Raw genomic sequence first — 19,284 nt, forward strand, 5'->3', positions numbered from 1 at the left:
CAAGGGGGTAGGGCGAGGAAGGCACAGCATAACATAGCTGAATACACGAGTGAGCGTCAGTGGACGGGGCGGCGGCTCCGGCCTGGTAGTTGGTGTTTAAACATTCGGGAATCGCCGAGAACAATGCGCGGGCCGGTGCGTCTAGGGTGGGTTCCGGGGTTGGAAGCGGGCGCGGGTGGCGGTCCGGGTGGCTGGGGCTCGGATTGAGGAATTAAAAGGTGCGTTCAGAGGTCGTGAGGGGCGTTAGACGGGAGGCGGGCCACGGGTCACGGCGCGTGTGTTACCGTGGGTAGTACACCTCGTCTTCCCACGATTCTACACATGAAGAGTGTGAGACGGCGACGCGCGAAAAGGAGTACGGCCAAGGATGGGCGGTCGAAAGCATGAGGGCAGAAACGCACCTTCCGTGATGCTTCTCCATGCCGCGTACAGCACGCCTACTGCTGCGGTCTCGAGTATTGTCGCTACGAACGAGCCGTCGACTTTGTTGTTCGTACCCTAGAAGGAAAGGGCAAAGGGGGCGTCAGGGACACAGGCACGGCGAACATGGGCGAAGGAAGCGAAACCGCGTTGTGGGCACATGTGTGCAGGCTGTGCCCATTATAGCGATCGCTGGATATGAGAGGAGACGTACGTTGCAGATCACCTTGCCGAGCAGGAAGAAGTCGAGCTGGCTGAGCACAAAGAGGACGGCGGCGAGCACGTAGTACCACATCGGGCGGACCTCGTTCAGCATCCCAAGCACGACATAAGTCATGATGACGAGATACAGGATCACGGCACTGGAGGAGCGGGGGCGTGAGAACGCGAAAGGAAGCGGGGACAATAGCGGGAGATAGAGTGGATTGAACTTACACGCCGGGCCAGATACTGGTGAGGACGAAGAGCGCGATGCTATTCAGGTCAGATAGCGGATTCGAGGGACCGAAGACGTTGCTGAAGGAGAAGGCGACATCAAGAGCGATGTAGGTCGTGGCAGCGAAGAAGGCGGCAGCGAAGAAGTCGAACGGCTGCCGCGCGGCGGGTGAGCATGAGAGCGGGACGGGGAGGGGCGACATGCGCGCGGGAGGGGATGAAAAACGTACCAAGAGCGCGCTGATTGTGCCATCCTCAACTACCTGCGTGCTCACGATCGCATTTGCGAGCAAGGCCCAAAAGGTGGCAGTGACGAGACCGGCATGGACAGCGGTGATGGCGGTGAGAGCGGTTGAACCTTGCTCAAGGAAGGAGCCGGTGGAGAGAAGTTGGAGGGGGAGGGTGAGGAAGTAGAGGACGAGGAAGATGCGGAACTCGAGACGACCTGCAGGCAGGAGAGGATGAGCACGAGGACGATATTAGGACGGAAATAAAGCCGTGGGACGGGAATGGGAGTAGAGTTGAGAGCGACGGAGCTGCTGTCGGGCACCGGGAGTGAGAGGGTGCACGAGTGCGGAAGGAGGTCGTGAGGTGGCTGGGGATGACGAGGGGGGAAAGAGGCGCAGGAGGGGCGAGGGGACGCCAGGCGGAGAAGGAGAGTGACGAGGAGGTGAGCGGAACAGGGAACGCACCAACAGCAGCCCTTCTCCTAGACGTCCAGAAGATGAGGAGACCGACGAAGACGATGCTGAGGGCACAGGCGACGGTGTTGGCGATGTTGCCCAGGTTGCCGTTGCCGGCGCGGGGATGGCACACTCTGGGTTCACACCTACAGGCGCGGTGGCTGGATCGCTGGAGACGGAATTGAAGACAGAGCTGTTGTGGTGTTCGACCTGGAGGAGAAAGTCAACGACGGGCGCTGGGAAGAGAAGTGATCGACGGACCTGGCGGTAGAAGAGATTGCACCAGGGATAGGACGGCACCTGGGAGCAGAGGGGCTTGAAGTCCCCGAAGCGAGTCATCCCGGCAGAGCGGCGGAGATGGGGCGAAGGGGGGCTTTGGGTATCCGGGAGGAGGAGGAGGAAGGGGCGACGGCCGCCGGTCGATGTGCAGGTCGATTTGATGTGGGCACGGGCGCTCGCAGTGGAGGATATGGCACGAGGCGCGGGCCGATCAGGCAGGAGGACTCAGCTCGTCGTCCGCGAGCTCGTCGTCGACGGTGGCGGGGGGCAGTTCGTCGTTGCGGCGGTCGGGATGCCAGCAGACCGGAAGCGTCGCAGCTAATGAACAACAAAGAGAGGAGGCGCTCCACGACCACCGTTGCCCATGGGCCGTCCCCGTCCAGACGCGGCGACCGCTGAGTCAGCAGCCCCCCTCGGCTATCCGCCCAGCTCGCAACGGTCGAACGCATCCTGCTTTCGCCAGGGAATATTAAGCCTACTCTGATCTTCATTCGCCCCGTTGCCCCCTTTTCCCCAGTTCGCACCGCCGTCTCGCAGCAGAGTCCTCTCCAGTCCTCACCACACTGCCTCTCCCCGTCTGCGATCTGAAGCTGCCAACCGCAGGGGCTCTCCGCTCTGTTCGCAGCTGGTCTGGGTCTCTGACGGTGAGAGTTGCACGTCTCGCTCCAACGTAAGGTGGCGCTAAGTATGCGCGGCGCCGTGGCTACGACCACTGCTTATCAGACTTAACCATCAGCCAAGTTCCCAGAATCCCTGCGCCCACGGCGTATCCCTCTCGTTCAGCGCGGGATGATCATCAGTCGGGCCCGCCGGGGTCTCGGGTACAGATGCCAGAAGGCCAATAGCACTTTGGAAATCCATCCGTAAAGTGTACGTAGCGTCATCATTGGTCACTCACAACTACGAGCCAGCCCATTGCAACTTGTGTCGTTGCGAGGCGGACGCGAGATCCGTGCACTCCGTTACCCGCGCGCAAACGGCAACAACGCAAGGGAGAACGATCGTCCCGGTACCGGTGCAGTGATCCTCGCTGCCGCATTCATCTCCATCCTCGCACATTCCCCTCGTAAGCCCGTGCGTACTGCCAGCGACGGGCCGACACAGATCTCGGACTGCGCACCACCTACATGGTCAAACATGCTGCGCTCACAGATAACCAGGTCTTTGCCAAGAGATCTCAGAGCCCCGCTGAGCCTCCGAAGCCGGCCCCATCCTTCGCCCTCACGTGGCGCATCGGTCGCGAACGCGAGCGGGGGGCGGGAGCACTTCGCCTCGGCTCCGGCCTCGCAGAAACAAGGAACAAGAATGGAAAGCCGAGGGAGACGCGTTGAAGATTTGAAGCTTTGCGCGTATGCTTAACCCAAAGCAACCCTGAGGCCTGAAGGCCTGACAGCCTGGGACCGAGGACGATTGAAGACGACGGGCTCCCCTCTGCTGGGTCACACTCGACACCTTCGGATGGTTGCCCGGAGGGGGCTTGAGCGCGGGATTCGCGGCGACCTCTCACGGGAGAGTCTATCTCGATGTACGGAAGTTGTATTGGTAGGGTCTCTGGCAGCGCCGTTTCTAGAACGGCGGTCGCTTTCCGTGCTCGACGTGTGTATGGACCCGTCTGGGGTTAGAGGCAAGGGGCACGTAAAGCGGAGACAAACAAGGAGTGTTGGTTCTGAAAGTATTTTACTGAAGTACAGTGGCTGGTTTCGTGCACTAGCTCGATGCTGTGCTCCAGAGTGCTCGCAGAGGGAAGAAAAGATGGGTACAAGTACAGGTACGATACAAGCGTGGATGGAGCCGCAGGAGGCAAGGGTGGGGTAGGGGAGGCTCGACCATGGCTCGGAAGGTTCACCGGGGAGAAATGCTGTACAACAACAATGACAAGAAATCGAAAATGGGCGTAGCAGCAGGGTTTACCGTTCGCAGTCAGCGTAGAGATCACGGATCTCGAGGGAGAGGCTGCAGGAGTATCCGCGCAGAGCTCAGCGCTCAGCACATGTCCATGGCCGGCGCCGCGCACGTCGATCGCGGCTCAGATCTCAGACCGCGACCGCGCACACCTTCTGCGTCACCCTATGCTCCACCTCCACATACACCCACTTCTCGCCCTCGTCGCCCCGCCTGCAGTTCTCCACGACGCGATGCAAGAACGACTTCTTGCGGACGACGGTCCGCGGAACCCCACCACAGCCCACGAACGACGACGGCCCGTGCACCGAGTCCGAGCCAGACCGCGAACCCGACTGCCCGCAGTCCGACTCGCTCCCGCTTGACTGCGGGCACGGCGCGTGGTTGTAGTACCGCCGCGCGAGCACCTCCGCCGGGTCCGCCGGCGGCGCGACGGGCGAAGCGACCATCGTCCGGCTCGAGCCCGACGTGCTCGAGAGCGGGACCGGGCTCCCGACGCTGCGCACCGCGCGCTTCGCCGTCACAGGCAGCGGGGGCGGGGCCGCGGACGTCGGTGGGGCGGGCGGTGCGGTCTGGCTGCGCGTCGGCGGCGGACGGCGCGATGCGGGCAGAGGAGGGGGAGGGGGAGACGGCGTGCGGGGGGCGCGCGTCTTCTTCAGCCGCCTCCCGGTCGCGAGCGGGACGTTGAAGCATATCTGGCGGTCGGCGTCGCGGAGGGTGGACCAGGCGGTCGAGGCGGCGGTTGAGCACGCGGCGCTGTCGACGGGGTGCAGCCGGCGGTGGCGGCGGCTTCCGGGGGTGAGGGAAGGCGTGGGCGGGTTCGCGGCCAGCCACGGGGGGAGGTCGACTTCGATGTACTGATCCGTTGATGTCGTCGTCACCGAGAACGCGGAGGACTGTCGTCGTCGGAGGGGGAGGAGGAAGCGAGGCGCGTCGCGACGCGTGTCATTAACGCACGTGACGCGGTCGCGCGGAAAACGAGGAACAAAGATGACGGAAGAAGAGGTGAGGATACGCGACGGAGCGAGCACAGAGAATGTACAGACGCACCATGTTGTTGACGTGCTCCCAGCTGCGGGAGCTCCCCGACCGACGCGCGAGGCGCAGGACCTCGCAGAAGCCCTCGTCCGTCACGTCACTGTCCGAGTCGCAAGGCATGGGCACCGCCCGCCCGCGCATCCGCCCCGCGTACCGTCCGTCGAAGCGGCCGTCGAGCTCGACGACCTCAACTTCCGTGTCTGTGTCCTTCTCCTTCTCCTCCTTCTCCTCCTCCTCCCTCTGCCGCTGCATCTCCATCTCTGTCTCCAGCTCCACCTCCCGCTCGAGCTCGAACTGGAGGTCGACCGTGGTGTCGACCCGGAGCGCCATCCGCCTGTTGCGGATCTGCTCCGAGAGCCGTCCGAGCGCGTTGGGCAGGCGCGTCCGCCGGCTGCAGGGCGCGGCGACGTTCGCGATCGACGCGAGCGCCATCGACGACGCCGCGGCGGGCGAGTCCGGCATCCGGCCGCCGCCCGCAGGCCCGGGGGTCCCGAGCCCGAGGAAGGAGCGCGAGTCGAGGGTCGGGCAGGCGTCCATCGCGTGCTGCGCGAACGCGAACGAGTCTGCCCCGGCGGAGTGGCATCCCGGGTACTGCGGCGGGTGCGGGTATCGCGCGTACACGTGCGCGCCCTCGTCGTCCGCGAGGAGCGTGTGCGAGTCGTCGGAGGCGCGCTCGACGGCGATGCGCGGCGTGCGGACGAGGGCGACGTCGGTGAGGGCGAGGGAGGACTGGTCGTCGGCGAACGCGCGGCCGTCGCGCGGGGAGTCGTCGGGCGCGCAGGGGAGCTTGGGCTCCGAGTCGAGCAGGTGCGCGCCCGAGAAGGTCACCATGCCGTCGTGCGGGTCCCACATGGCGGCGAAGGTGAGCGCGGTGCGCGGGGGGACGAGCTCGGACCAGCGGTGCGCGCGGTCGGGCCCGTCGCGGTCCTTGGGCCTCAGTGCGGTCGGGATCTTGTGCGTCTTCGGAGGGGTCTGGGAGGAGAGGAAGGGGGGGTCTTTGTGTGGAACAAAGGCAGACCACAAAGCACTCACGGTGGGTGGCCTTGGGGAGGCGGAAGGCATGCCGTGAGCGTGTTGTCGTATGTACAAAGGCGGGTGAAGAACGAAGAAGGCTGGAGGACGCCCTGTCAGCGAGCCCAAAGCGGAGGTAGCGAACGAAGGCGGTGGAGGAGAAGGAGCGAGGGGGGAGTCGGCGTATGGCCAGCACACGCGTGCGTCTTTCAAGAGCAAGCAGGAGCGAGGGGCTGCCCGTCCGCGAACCCTCCGCCGTCTCATAAGTCCGCCTTCTCTCGCGACAGGCAGCGCTCGGGGTGTGCACGCAGTGGGGCCGCGGTGCCCATTGGACGCCGTTCCCGTCCCCCTGGTGCGCACCGTCCCTGGACCTCTGCCCTGTCCATCCTCCTCCTCTCACGCCGCCAAAAACGCGCCTGCCGCGTTCGCAGAAGCTCGCCTGGGCCCGTGGTCGTCCGCCCGGCGCCCCTCGCGTTCGCGCCTTCTTCGACTGCCGCAACTGCCACCCTCCCTTGGCCGCATCTGCCGCCGCAGAGGGCGTCGCCGTCCACGGCCGCGAGCAGCGCAGGGAGGGTGTGGATGCCGAGAGAGAGCAACCGGGACCCAGCGGAGTGGACGCTGCAGCCCTGCTTATCGCCTCCCGGCCCGGCGGCTCGCCAAAAGGGACCATCCTTTCATTGAAGAAGGCCAACGTTGGCGCAGAAGAGCAAACACGTTGCGCGCAAGTGCCCTGGACCTGGGATAAGAGGCCGGGTGCGCGTGACATCAACAACGCGAGTGGACGAGGGCGCGGGTCCGACGCCTCCTCCTACTCCTCCACATCACCTCGGGCCTCGGACGACGTTGTCTGCGCTCGAGCACCGCCGTCCCCTGCGGTCCCCGCGCTCTGTCGGCGAAGCACACTCGCGCATACGACAGCCTGATCCATATCGCGCGCGGCGCACCCTTGTCGGGCCCGTTCCGTCCAAGGTCGGGCGGGGCCGCAGCATGCGCCGGGCACGTTCCGGTCGCACAGACAACCATCCGACTTCCATCTCCCATGACGCCGCTGGTGACGTATGCAGGGTGGGCGTGCGAGCGATGCCACTGGTACTACTTCGTGCGCGCAAGCTCTGGTACTAGCGTCGACGCGTATTCTCCAGGGCTGCACGTGGTCGAGTGCACAAAGGCTTGCAAGGGTGTTGATGGCGCAAGATCGGCACGAGCTCAGAGCGGGCGCAGACGTTTTGAGGAATAGACGGGAGGAAGGAAGGGAAGACGTGTGTGGACTAGTACACATGTTGGGCCCGCGCCCGCCATAACAGACAAGTGGCGATCGCGCGCGGCCACGGCGCTGCGTCCCAGAGATCCATCTCCGCAGAGCCCTCCGTGGCATTGACCTCCCCATCGACGGGCGAACTAGACGTCTTGACTGCGCGCATGCAGGTCCGCGCACCTCTCGAATTAGGGTCGTGTCTTGTGTCTTGCGGCCGCCGCCGACCGTCCGCCGATCGATTAGCATTCCCAGTCGTTCTCGATTCTTGCCTCGCTCCATCGAATCCCGACCCAAGCACGTCGGATCCCGACCCGAGCACGTACGCAGAATCCCAAAAGGGTGCAAGCTCGGCTTGAAGTGCGAGACCGTCCCGGGTGGGGAGTACAAGGCCTCCGACGTACGTCCGCCGCGTGGAAAGCGTCCAGCCGATTTCTTCGCGCGGAGATCCTCGCGCCGCCCGCGCTCTGGGTCGCCGGACGGGAGAACAGACCGCTTGTGCGCGCGAGCGGAGTACGAATATTATGCGGGCGCGGCGACGGGAGAAGCCTCGCACGAGGCCGCAGCCTCCACCTGTCCGTGGGTTTAGCGGAGATGAAATCAAAGAGGAGGGAGGAGGACGTACGCGCACGCGGCGCACGCGCAGGGAACAGACGGGGAGGGCCCCCCCCCTGCAGCACATGCGTGAATCGGCGGTGGCCGCGGTCGTCATAACCAGGTCTATTGGGACAGGTTCGCGTTTCGCGTCCTCGCCATGATCGGCGTGCATCGACTCTATGTGCCACCTCCGTGCTGCGTGCAGACCCCCGCCGCCTCGGGTCTGGCGTTTTTTGGCGTGCACACGTAATGCTGCGCCCACATTGCCCTCCCATCTCTTCTGTTCGCGTGCTTGTTTGTCTCCTGGGGTGCGCCGTGCGTATGAATATAGCGGCGCCCCGGCTCTTGATTCGCGCGCTCAGCGCCACGGGAACGAGCACCGTGGCTCGTCGCCCTCCGGCAATCGCCAGTACGGATTCTCGGCGTCCCAGCCGTGAGGATGCGCCCAGGCGCACGCCCCGCCCTGCCCGACCGCGAGCACGCCGACGTGTTGCAGAGTACCTTGGAGCGTGGTACGCACGGCCGCCCACCGGCGCGCGTCGAGCGGGGATGGCGGAGCGGGGTGCGTCGACACGGGCACGGGCACACCGTCGAAGACGAGCCGCGTGAGCCGGAAGCCCATGTCCGCGCGGCGCGCGGCGAGCCGGGCGAGCGAAGCGGCGTGTGTGGGGGATGGCGGGGCCTGAACGCTCAGTGTGCTGAGCGAAGGAAGGTACGCGTCGTGCGATGCGAGGAGCGTGTCCGTGAGCGTGATGAACATAGCCGCGTGCGTCGGTTCGGCGTCGGGGAGGGCCATCACACCGAGCGTGTTCAGCTCGGGGGCGCGACGGAGCAGGGCGGGGAGGAAGGACCAGTCCGCGCTGGAGACGTGTAGGACGTCGAGCGCGGAAAGGTCGAGAACGTCGAAGAGCGCAAGGAGCCACGCTGTGGTGCGTTTCGCCTGGAATTCGGCTTGAATCCATAGTGCGGATGGGGAATTTTCACCTGCCGCAGCGGAGTTCGGAGTTTGGCCGTGGGACTCGACCAAGACGTAGGCACGGGATGGGTCTGCGGCGAGCTCGAGGCGGGCGATGGGACCCAAGAAGCGTAGAGACGGGAGATGATTGTCTCCAACGTCGGTGTGGGCCTGCACGACGGCGTCGTGAATACGTACGCGCACCGGGTGCATGGGAATGGGATCGAATGTGATGCATGAGAGCAGCGCGGCGGCGGTTTGCATGGTAGCGCAGCAGGTCGTCAGGCTGCGGAGGTGGGGGAGCGCGACAGGCGTGACGGGGGGATCGAGGACAAGCTCGCGCACCAGGTAGCTCCAGATCTGGCCATAATGGAGCGTCTCGAGCCGAGGGCAATTGCGGAGGAGGAGGGTGAGGGAGGCGAGGGAAAGCTCCTCCTGGAAAAAGTAGGATATGTTGAGGTGGACGAGGTTGGGGAAGTGGTTACCGGGCAGCCAATGGCGTACGTGGAGGAGGGCGAGGGCGCGAAGGGAGGTGGTTTGACCGCGGAAAAGAACGGGGTGGGGCGCGAGCTCGACGCTCGAGCTTTTTTCGCATTGAATGGTGAGGGCCTCGAGGGTGGGGCCGGCAAAGTCGAGGCGGGGGAGATGGACGGCCTCGAGCCGGACATCAAACCGGCGCAAGCGAGGACTTGCGGCGACGAGGAGGGCGTCGAGGTCCGAATGGGAGATGCCGGGATGGGTGATTGACAAACAAACGGCAAGGTCGAGAGGCGCGGTGCGGGAGCGGTTGAGGAAGAGGCGGATGTGGTGGCCGTTCTGGTCATCGGCGCGGGACCAGAGGACGGGGAGGGCGAGGGCGATCTGACGCCATTGGCGGGAGACGTGCGAGACGGCGATGATGGCGAGGCAGAGGGAGGTCTGCCAAGGCCATGTCTCGATGTCGAGGCGGGGGCGGAGGGCGGTGTGGGCGGCCCAGAGCTGGTGGAAGACGAGGGCGAGGATCTCGACCGGGAGGCGGGTGACGGGCGATGTGGACGAAGCGGGGCGCGGGGCGCGGAGTCGGGCAGGGGCGGGGCGGCCTGAGGCGGGGGCGTGAACCATCGCGGCAGCGAGTGTCTGCGCGGCGGGAGGCCCAAGTCCGCGAGCGGGCTGCTAGGGGCCGCGGGGCCCACGCGGCGTTAGGCCTTCTATCTATAGGTCTTGCCCTCGAGGACCTCCAGCTCGTCCCGGGACGTCCACCCGGGGCGCGTGCGGGGTGCGAGAGGCGACGGGCGGGAGACGACGCGAGCCATCGTCTGCAGCGGGGCGGCGACGATGGCGGTTTGAAGGAGAGCGGCACGGCGGCAGCGACGACCGCCCCCTGCCGCATACGGATGCCCTAGGCGCCAGCCCGCAATGTGCGTCCCGCCACCGCAGCCATCTCTCCCTCTCCCTCCTCGTCCTCCCCTCCCGTCCCCTCCGTCCTGCACATGCCATGAGCTCCGCCGGCGGTCTCTCTCGTCGCCGTGTCCCAACGCCTCCACCACTGCCGACGACGATGCCGACTCCGCCTGGGGCCTCTCTGGCTCGTCAACACCAAACGGCACCTCTTCCCGCGGCGAGCCTCTCCAGTCTCCTCCCCTTCACGCCGGCTCCGCCTTCGAGGGCGGCAGCAGGATTGCATACGATCCCCGTGACCTCGAGCGTGAAGACGAGAATGCACGGTTAGGCGGCAAGCCCCCACTGCTCACCATCATGGAGGAAGTCCTCTTGCTTGGTCTCAAAGACAAGCAGGTCCGTTCATTTCTCTAGTTTTCATCATCTTTGCGCTCCACGTTGCCCCCTGGCACATCCCATTCCCGCTCCCCGTCCCCGTCTGTCTCCTGCCCTCGCTCGTCCCCCCTCCCAGACACCCACCTGGCCGCAGTCGGCGAAGCTGTGCCTCAAGTTCTGACCCACGTCCACGCGCGCAGCGCGTCTTTCCCGCAGCCGCTTCTTTCTTTCCTCGTCTTCCCGTCTCCCATCGTACTCACCCACGCCTATGATACCAGGGCTACCTCTCATTCTGGAACGACAACATCTCATATGCCCTGCGCGGGTGCATCCTCATCGAACTCGCGTTACGCCGACGAATCGCCCTCATCAAAGACCCGAACCGCCGACATCTCCCGCTTTCAGAACGACTCGTCGAAGTGGTCGATGACCGCCAAACGGGCGAGACCATCCTTGACGAGGCGCTGCGGATGATGAAGGCCCAGGAGGGCGAGCGGATGGCGATCAACACATGGATAGACCTTCTCTCCGGTGAGTGGCCCCATCGCTTTCTCCGCCTGTGCGGTGCGTGTCCGTCGAAGAGAACGGCACGAGCTCGCCGAGCGACCACCGCCCCCACCGTCCTCGGCACCCAACACGCGGCATGCCTTCTCCGTCTCCGTGCTCCCTCCCGCTGACGCGCCGTCCCTCCACCCCGCCTCGCGTGCCAGGCGAGACATGGAACGTGATGAAGATCGGCTTCCAGCTCAAGCAGGTCCGCGAACGGCTCGCCAAAGGCCTCGTCGACAAGGGCGTCCTCCGCACTGAGAAGCGCAACTTCCTCCTCTTCGACATGGCCACCCACCCCGTCGCCGACGTCCGCGCCAAAGAGGCCGTCGTCTCCCGCGTCGTCGCGCTCCTCACCGCGACCACCGCCGCCGTCCCGCCCGCCGCGCTCGGCAAGGAGGGCACCCAGGCCCGCGCCGCCCGCGCCGTCTGCCTCGTCTGCGCCGCGTACGCCGCGAGCGTGCTCGACAACGCGTTCGGCCGGCTCACGTACGAGGACCGCGAAGCGGCGTTCCAGCGCTGCGACGAGGTCCTCGCCGAGTTCTCCGTCTGGCCGTTCGGGGGCGCCAGCGCGGGCGGTTCGGCGAGCGGGGCGGCGCGTGCGGCGCGCCGGCGCGAGGGCTCGCGGATCGGCATGGGCAGCGGGGGCGTGAGCTCGCGCGAGGTCGTGCTCGGGCTCGTGCAGGAGGTGAAGCGGGAGATGGTGGGCGGGGAGGAGGACCTGTCATTCGAGCTCGTCGCGGGCGTGCTCGAAGTGCTTTCAAAACTGGATTCGCTCTTGTGACCTGGGCCGTACGCACATTAATATCCATCGCGGCCGTCTCGTGCGCACGCATGCATATACATACATCCCCGTACCCTCTCGTGTGTCCTCCTACGTACATACGTATATATCGTCTCTTGGTCTGTTTCTGGCTCTTTGCTTGTATGCCTTAGCCCGACTCGCTGATCCCAGGGTGACTGTATTCATTGCTAATATTGTTGAACGATGAACAAAAAAATTCCGCTGTGAGGACACTGACGCGACGCGACCGTCTAGCGTTCCCCGGGACAGCTGGGCACTGAGCACTGCACATGTATTCCCACTTTCGATCCCAGCCGTGGACATCCATTCTGGACTGATTGTCAATCTCTCTCCCGCGCTTGTTCGTCTTCCGCGCTGTGCAGTGTGCTCTATGTACATCCCATACAACTTGGACTCGCACCAGTTGAGCCATCGCTGGTTTCATCCACTTACTCCAGCCACGGTCAGAGCACTCCTGGAAGACGGTCAACACGGTCGATTGCGACCGGCATATATCGTGAGCTCGATCGTCACCGGTCACCACCGGGCTGCAGGCGAAGGGAGCACTCACTCAGCACCCCGACGAGGTGGTTCCGGTTCACGATGTCCGAAAACCGCAACGTCGGATCGAGCGCGTACGCCTTGCCCTCCAACGCCTCCCGCGTAAGGGCGGCGCGGTCCCCTCGGGGGGAGTGCGTGCACACTTCCCTCCACTCGGCCACGACGGTCCTCACCAGGGTGGGAACCAAGGGCTCCCACGTCTGTGTGGTCTGGGATCAGCCGAAGGCCCCATCGACAGCTGGAACCGGCGGCGGCGGGCGACACACCTCGAAGATCTCCAGAACGACGCGCCGTTTGGTCATGCTAGTTGGGTCGCGGGCCACCTGCAGCAAGTGCGCGTGGGCTTTGGCCAGGACGGTGTCGAAGAGCGAGGAGAGCCTCTCATGCGGGCCTGCGCTGTCGACGGCGCACTGCGTGAGGTACACGAGCTCAGAGCCGTAAATGGTGTCCCCGAGCAGGATTCGGACAAGGAACGTTGCGGCGGCGGTTGGTGATGGATGAGTGGGCGTGAGTTTACGGACGGCGACAGTGGACATAATGGCAGAGGGGTGCGTAGAGGTTATAAGTGGATCCATCGTTCGACGTTCAGCTGCGGCAGACCACGGATCCATATTTGCAGTGCTCGTTGCCGACGCTTGCTCTCCCACATGCCCATGAACCTCGAGGTCGGCCAGCTGTAAAGTTACGCAGGTGCGGAAGCAACTTGCATAGGACCACCGATAAGTAACTTATACAACGGCAAGGCAGACCGAGTATACAGTCGGATTCGGGAGCGGAAAACTGATGAGGTTCTTTATGACGAGAGTGGCCTTTCGCAAAAAGGTCGAAAATCAAGTTTGACGAGAGTGGGATTCGAACCCACGCCCTTTCGGACCAGATCCTTAGTCTGGCGCCTTAGACCGCTCGGCCATCTCGCCCATACGACAATTTGACTTTGTACGATGTAGACTCTGTGCAATGGTGGAACTTTCACCTACTTAATCGACAACTTACAATTCCTGTCTCTCGTGGCACGTACTGGTGACTATTCTCTGGTTCGACGCTGGCTGCAGCTTGCTTCTGTCCTCCGTCTATTCAGCACCAACAGTTCCAGAACTCACAAAGGTCGAGCGGATGTCACCTGCACCTGGTTCTACACCCATCAGCATGCGCAACTTGAAGACTGAGGAGCGGTCGTCATCCCTGGAACTTAAGCCCGAAGCACCCATTGTGATCTTGAAGCCTCAAAAGTGGACTTAGATCACGATTCTCTGCCTGGTCCTGCCCTACGTACTTCCCGCCTACGTGCCACGCACGACTCCGACCTCACTTCAGATCCATACTCTGGTGTCTCTCAGGTCCTTTAGCATACGACAGGCATCCACGAGCTCAAGATCGATCATCTTATGCAAACTTCCGCGCCTGAGCCGGTCTATCCTTGGTCCCTTGAAGCGCCCTCTCGACCTCACGGACACGCGCTTCTCGGCATCCTGCACGATGTCGGTGTACACATCACTTAAGCCTATCGATCCTGCAAGTGGGTGTGTCCCTGGTCCCCAGATCCGAGACGAGCTTGACGGCTACGATCCGTCCGACGGACCTCGCAACTATCGGCTACTAGCTCATCGGCACTCGCTGGAGCTAGTCTCTTACTGGGCTTAGATCATTACGCACTCGACTTTCCTTCTCTACGCGCTCTCGCGCTGCGGCGCACATCCTGGAAGTGGTTGCGGATTTCCTGAAGAAGAGTGGAGAACCCCGAGGTCACCAATCCCCAGTTCGACGACGAAATTCCAGAGACTTCCGGTTTTCAAGACGGCGAAGCAATCGGCGCGTGTACATGTCTACTGCATCTATGCGGACGCCTCGAGATTTTGACGGGCCTTTACATTCCGGCTCGGCGCGTCCCGTGGCTCAACGTCGACGACGGAGCACACCGCAGCGGACGCGCCGGCTTTTACTACGAGACTCGACGTCTTCGCGTGTACTCGTCCACCCGGTGTCACTCGCCGGTGCCAGCCTCTCAGTGGCATCTGGGTGGCGGCAGGTGTGGAAGGAGGGGCTCGCACACAGCAATTGGGGTCCCGGAAGTACTAGAGGTGGTCCCTGCCGAGATTGAGGATGCATGAGGATGGTGCCTATGTAAGTATGCCGTCTTGACTCTCACGTGGCTGCTCCCAAGCATAGGTTGGATGGCCGCAGTGAGCTCGCCAACAGGTTCCATGCTGGAGTCGGCAGGATCCATGTGCTTCAGGACGATCTGGTAGGATCCGGCGGACGGGACCTATTCGTTGTGCTCGTTACCCTGGGAATTCCTGCTGCTCTTCGAAGTTCGCGCAGTCTCTGGGCGTCTCTCGTTGGCTTTCGCGATTCGGAGCTGCATCACGCCGCGACAGATATATTGACATCGCAGAGCCTTTCAAGCCCCCCACTCTCCTGCCGCCGTACCATGCCCGACGCTCTCCCTCCCTACCACCCCGTCGGCGTCGCGCGCGCCCTCGCCGCGTCGACCGATTCAGCAATCAGTGCGCATCCACTCCCTCCCCTATCCACCCTTTGCTCACCTTCCGGCGTGACTCCAGAGCCTGAAGCGACGCTCTTCAAGTACGAATTCGCGCTCACCGACCGCGTCGCCCTCGTCACCGGCGCCAACGGCGGGATCGGCCTCGACATCTCCATGGCGCTCATCGAGGCCGGCGCGCGCGTCGTCTTCTGCGTCGACCTCGCGCCCGCGCCGAGCGCGACCTTCGCCGCGGTGCAGAATTACCTCGCGCGCATCGGAGGGCTCGGCCGGCTCGAGTACGTGTGCCAGGACGTGACGGACCAGGTGTGCCCCCTTGTCCCCTTTTCCCTCCGCCTCCGCCTCCGCCTCCGCCTCTGCCTCTCCGCGATCTCACACTGCCGGGCCCGGGGCGGCCCACACAGAAAGCGATGTGGACGCTCGCCGGGACGATCGGGGACGCCGAGGGCCGGCTCGACATCTGCGTCGCGAACGCGGGGATCGTCGCAGGGCTCTTTCCGTCTCTCACACACCCCCAGCCCGAGTTCGACAAGGTGCGTATCGCTCCCAGCGCGCCGTCCGCCGGCTCGTTCACCTGCCCCCGCGCGCCAGACAATCGACGTGAACCTGAAGGGGACGCTCTTCGCCGCTCAGGCGTGCGGGCAGCAGATGGAGCGCTTCGGCACCGGGGGCAGCATCATCTTCATCGCGAGCGTCGCGGCCAGCGTCGCGATCGAGGTGCGCACCCGTCTCGCTCTCCGCGGTTCTCGCGCCAGTTCACCCACCGCTCACCCTCGCCTCACCGCGCGCGCGACCCGAAGCCGGCGTTCTGCACGGTCGCGTACACAGCCTCAAAGGCGGGGCAAGTGCAGCTCGCGCGCAGCATGGCGTGCGAGCTCGCGCCGAAGCGCATCCGCGTGAACAGCATCAGCCCTGCGTGGATCAAGACTTCGTGCGTCCCGTCCCTTTATTCGCTGCGTTCTGCGGGCCGCTGACGCAGCGTGCGGCGCGACAGGCTGACGGCGCTGCTCGACGACAACCCGACGCTGCACGCCGCGGCGGTGAACGGGAACCCGATGGGGCGCATCGCACGCCCGGACGAGCTGCGCGGGGCCGCGGTGTGGCTCGCGAGCGACGCGGCGTCGTTCGTGACCGGGAGCGAGTGAGTCTCCGTCTTTCTCTCTTTGCCCTGGTGTGTGGACGTTGGCTCACAGCCCGTGCCTTGCCAGTATACATGTTTGCGGAGGGCACACTGCGTGGTGAGAGTGCGACGATGGAGGGGGCGTCTGTGTAGCCGCGTAGCCCGATGTAAGGTTGTAATGTAACTTGAGGTGGGTCCATCGTCCTAGGCGGCCTTCCTCCGCGTCTCGGTCTACTTGTTTTATTATTTTCCCAAACGGAAGAGCCCGTCGAAGTCTCGGTGATGCGCAATCCAGTCGCCCTCTTTCCTTGCGCGCGAGCCATTCGTTCATGGGGTTGATCCATCCCCAGATCCAACGTCAGGCAGCCGCACCTTTCTTCGAGACAACATGATTGACTGGGTCCAGTCAAGGGCCGGAGCAAGGCGGCGAAACGTGGTTCATGAGCCCCACACCGCGATCTCCTCCGCCTTTGCGCGTCGCTTTTCCCCCGCCGCACTAATCCGCGCGTTTGACCATGTCATGCAACTCCGTGAACACGATCATCGTCCGGCACCGCCCGCGCGCTCTCTTCTCCGTCCCTTCGTCCCACCTCTATCCCTCGTCTGCACGTCCAGGACGTCTCCTCGGGCGGCGCGCTCGACCCCACACTCGGTCCAAGCGTCGTCCTAAACCACTGCGACCACGGCCCGGCTAGGGCGACCACGCCAGCTGACACCCCTCCGCGAGTCCCACCCCCGCCTGCTCTCCCCGCGGTGCTTGCGCAGACCTCAGCAGCCGCGCTTGCCGACGAGCGGCATACACCCCCACTCTCCGCGCCGCGCTCGCCGTCCCGCCCCCTCGCCTGACCTGGTCGCCATCAGGGTGAGCTGTGCGCCGCGCGAGGCCACCGACGTCTTCGGGGAGCTGAAGATGGCACTCGCCTGTCCCGAACGGGACCGTGCACTTCGCAGTGTACTATGTCGGGAAATGGGACTAAGGTGGGGTGCTATTGTACATAATCGGTCTAGTGGCTAGTAGACCACCCGGGGACGACAAGAACGCACGGCAGGGCTGATGTACACGTGGCGAGAAGCATTGTTTTTTGCGGCCTTCTTCGGACGCACGAAGGACGATTCGGCGGCACCACTGCGCTCACGATCATCTCCCGTCAATCCGCACGATGAGGGCCCTGTATCACAGATGGAAACGCGCACGACAGAAAATACGCGCGGACACGCACCGTCCACGATGCTCCGGCAGCTTCTTCCTCCATGAAGTCAAGCTTTGACTGCTCCAAGATGTCAAACAGGACTTGCTCGACCGTCTGACCTGTGCGCTCCATCCCCGCTTCAATCAATGACTTCAATTCCTGCTCAAGTTGGCTTTGTTCTTCCATACATGCCCGATAGTCGCGGTCGTCGACGTTGGACACCGGCATCGAGCGGGGTTCGTCTGCCGACAACTTTGGGGCAGGCTTCGAGACCGGCGAATGTAGAGGAATGACTTCATATGAGAAGAGTGCTGGAAGGAATACAACGGTGACATACCTCGGGCTGAGGTGATTGCGTGCGCTGTTCAGGTTGGTCCGACATGAGGACGAGGGCTTGGTAGGGAGGGGGTTGAGAGGGAAAGCCGCGAGTGGGTCGAGGGTGGTCTAGCCATCTTGTATGCCCCAAAATGATGACGCGGTGGGGTCCGAATGACAGGTTTTGACACCTGAAGAGTTTAGGGAGGAGGTCCTCGTCCGCCCGTTCGAATCCCGCACGCCCCATTGTGTTAGATGCTCGAAGTGACGCCCGCCGATGCTCGATCTACGTGCAGATATTACACAGGATCGTCCTGAGGTGAACTCAAAGCGCAGACGAAAGATACAGCGAGAAGATGGACAAGTGTAGGTCCTTCGTGAAACATATGGCTCTGCAATCTGGTCCGAGCGTTGTCGTTTGGACTGACAAGAAAAAATGGCCATGGGAACAGTGACCCAGTCAAGCAGGGTGCATCGTGCAAGTAGAGGGGGAAAACATCGACCGGGAATTGTACCCGGGACCATGGCCTGAGAGGTATTCCCAGAGCGGAGGTCCGGACACCTCTCCGCGCCATGAGATCCGAACCACGAGCGAGGGCGCGAGGTTGCGGGCACAGGCGGTACAGCCACCATAGCTCCAGCTGCAAAAGCATGTTGGAACAGCTCTGACAAGAGAAGAGTTACTTTGATATCCCCGGCTTGGCAGACGAAAGACAGAGGCGCAACATGGCAAAGACGATGAATAAAAAAGGGCCCAACCGGGAATTGAACCCGGGACCCCTTGCAGTCAGGTCACGTGACTACAAGCACGTGTCCCCCAAAGCAAGTATCATACTTCTAGACCATTGGGCCACGAGCTACAGCCCCAATACTTAATATATATACTGTAAAAATAGCTCGACCTCACGAACTCCTGCAGACTAGTCACTGCACCACTCGCCGGACGCCGCGATGACGCGTCTTGACGCGAGAGCCCTTGTATGCGGTAACCAGCATAACACCTGTGTAAAACCGTGTGCCGCACCTACACCAAGTGTGCGGAGTAACCTAAACAAGAGACCCCAACCGCCACCGTTATTGGTTTGAGCGGTGTCCTGGGTCCAGGCACTGTGAACAGGATCCGTTCGTCGCTCCCAACTCAACGCCACCAAGCCTCCGACTTCTGTGCTTTGATCGACTTGAAAAGACACATTGAATGGCGACAATGGCTTACTAGTGGAGCATATACTGGTACATGTGTGTTACAAATAGGTATCATTCTTCCCCTCAACAAATATTCCAGCACTCGAACGCCGTCATCTGGTCGTTGAAGTCGAGCTCAAGCTGATCTACCGTCGGGCCTCCTTGGCTATCGGGAACATCCGGGATCCCGCCGTCGCTGTGCCCAGTCGAGTCGAACATCCACAGCGAGGGGTCGTCGCAGTCGCTCTGTCTTCACCTCATAGTGAGCGCTGCGGTGCTGTGGCGTAAGAGAAGAAAAACCCACGAGTACCCTGTCGCAGATGATTCAGTCTTGAATGTCTTCGTAGCAGTGTGAGCCGGAAATACCCACCGTGGCACCACACGCACTCGTCCAAGCTGCGCATACTCGAAACCTGCTTTGAGAACTGCCCGTCGAACTGCGTGCACTGGTTAAGCGGCGTATGGATCGTCGCGCAATCGCCACCCCAGTCGATGTCGACGCATGCGAACACTCCACTCGTATCGCGCTTCGCAAGCAAGTGCTTATCAGTGGACGTCGAATCACTGGCACACGAAGACTCGCGCGCACTCACCTGGACGCGGGAGAGGGCCACAGCGGACGCTGAGGAGATGAGAGCGAGGACGGCGAAGATCGCTGGCCAAGCGAAGCAGACACAGCGGAGCATTGCAGCAGCGCGGGCGCGGGGAGGGGGACGAGGGACGTTCGGAGGTGCGGAGAGAGGTCGCCTTCGAGCTCGCGCG

The 19,284-nt window shown here is 63.2% G+C and overlaps 2 non-coding genes across 2 annotated transcripts; both read right to left on the bottom strand.

Annotated features, from left to right (window-relative positions):
- Positions 1 to 13,052: 13,052 nt before the first annotated feature.
- On the bottom strand, positions 13,053 to 13,132 carry BXZ73DRAFT_t201. The gene has a single exon. It is a non-coding gene; the product is annotated as a tRNA-Leu (tRNA).
- Positions 13,133 to 18,090: 4,958 nt separating this feature from the next.
- Positions 18,091 to 18,192, bottom strand: BXZ73DRAFT_t200. The gene has a single exon. It is a non-coding gene; the product is annotated as a tRNA-Pro (tRNA).
- Positions 18,193 to 19,284: the final 1,092 nt, after the last annotated feature.

The sequence above is a fragment of the Epithele typhae genome (genome assembly GCF_022376455.1).
Source record: "Epithele typhae strain CBS 203.58 chromosome Unknown BXZ73scaffold_117, whole genome shotgun sequence".
Lineage (NCBI taxonomy): Eukaryota > Fungi > Basidiomycota > Agaricomycetes > Polyporales > Epitheliaceae > Epithele > Epithele typhae.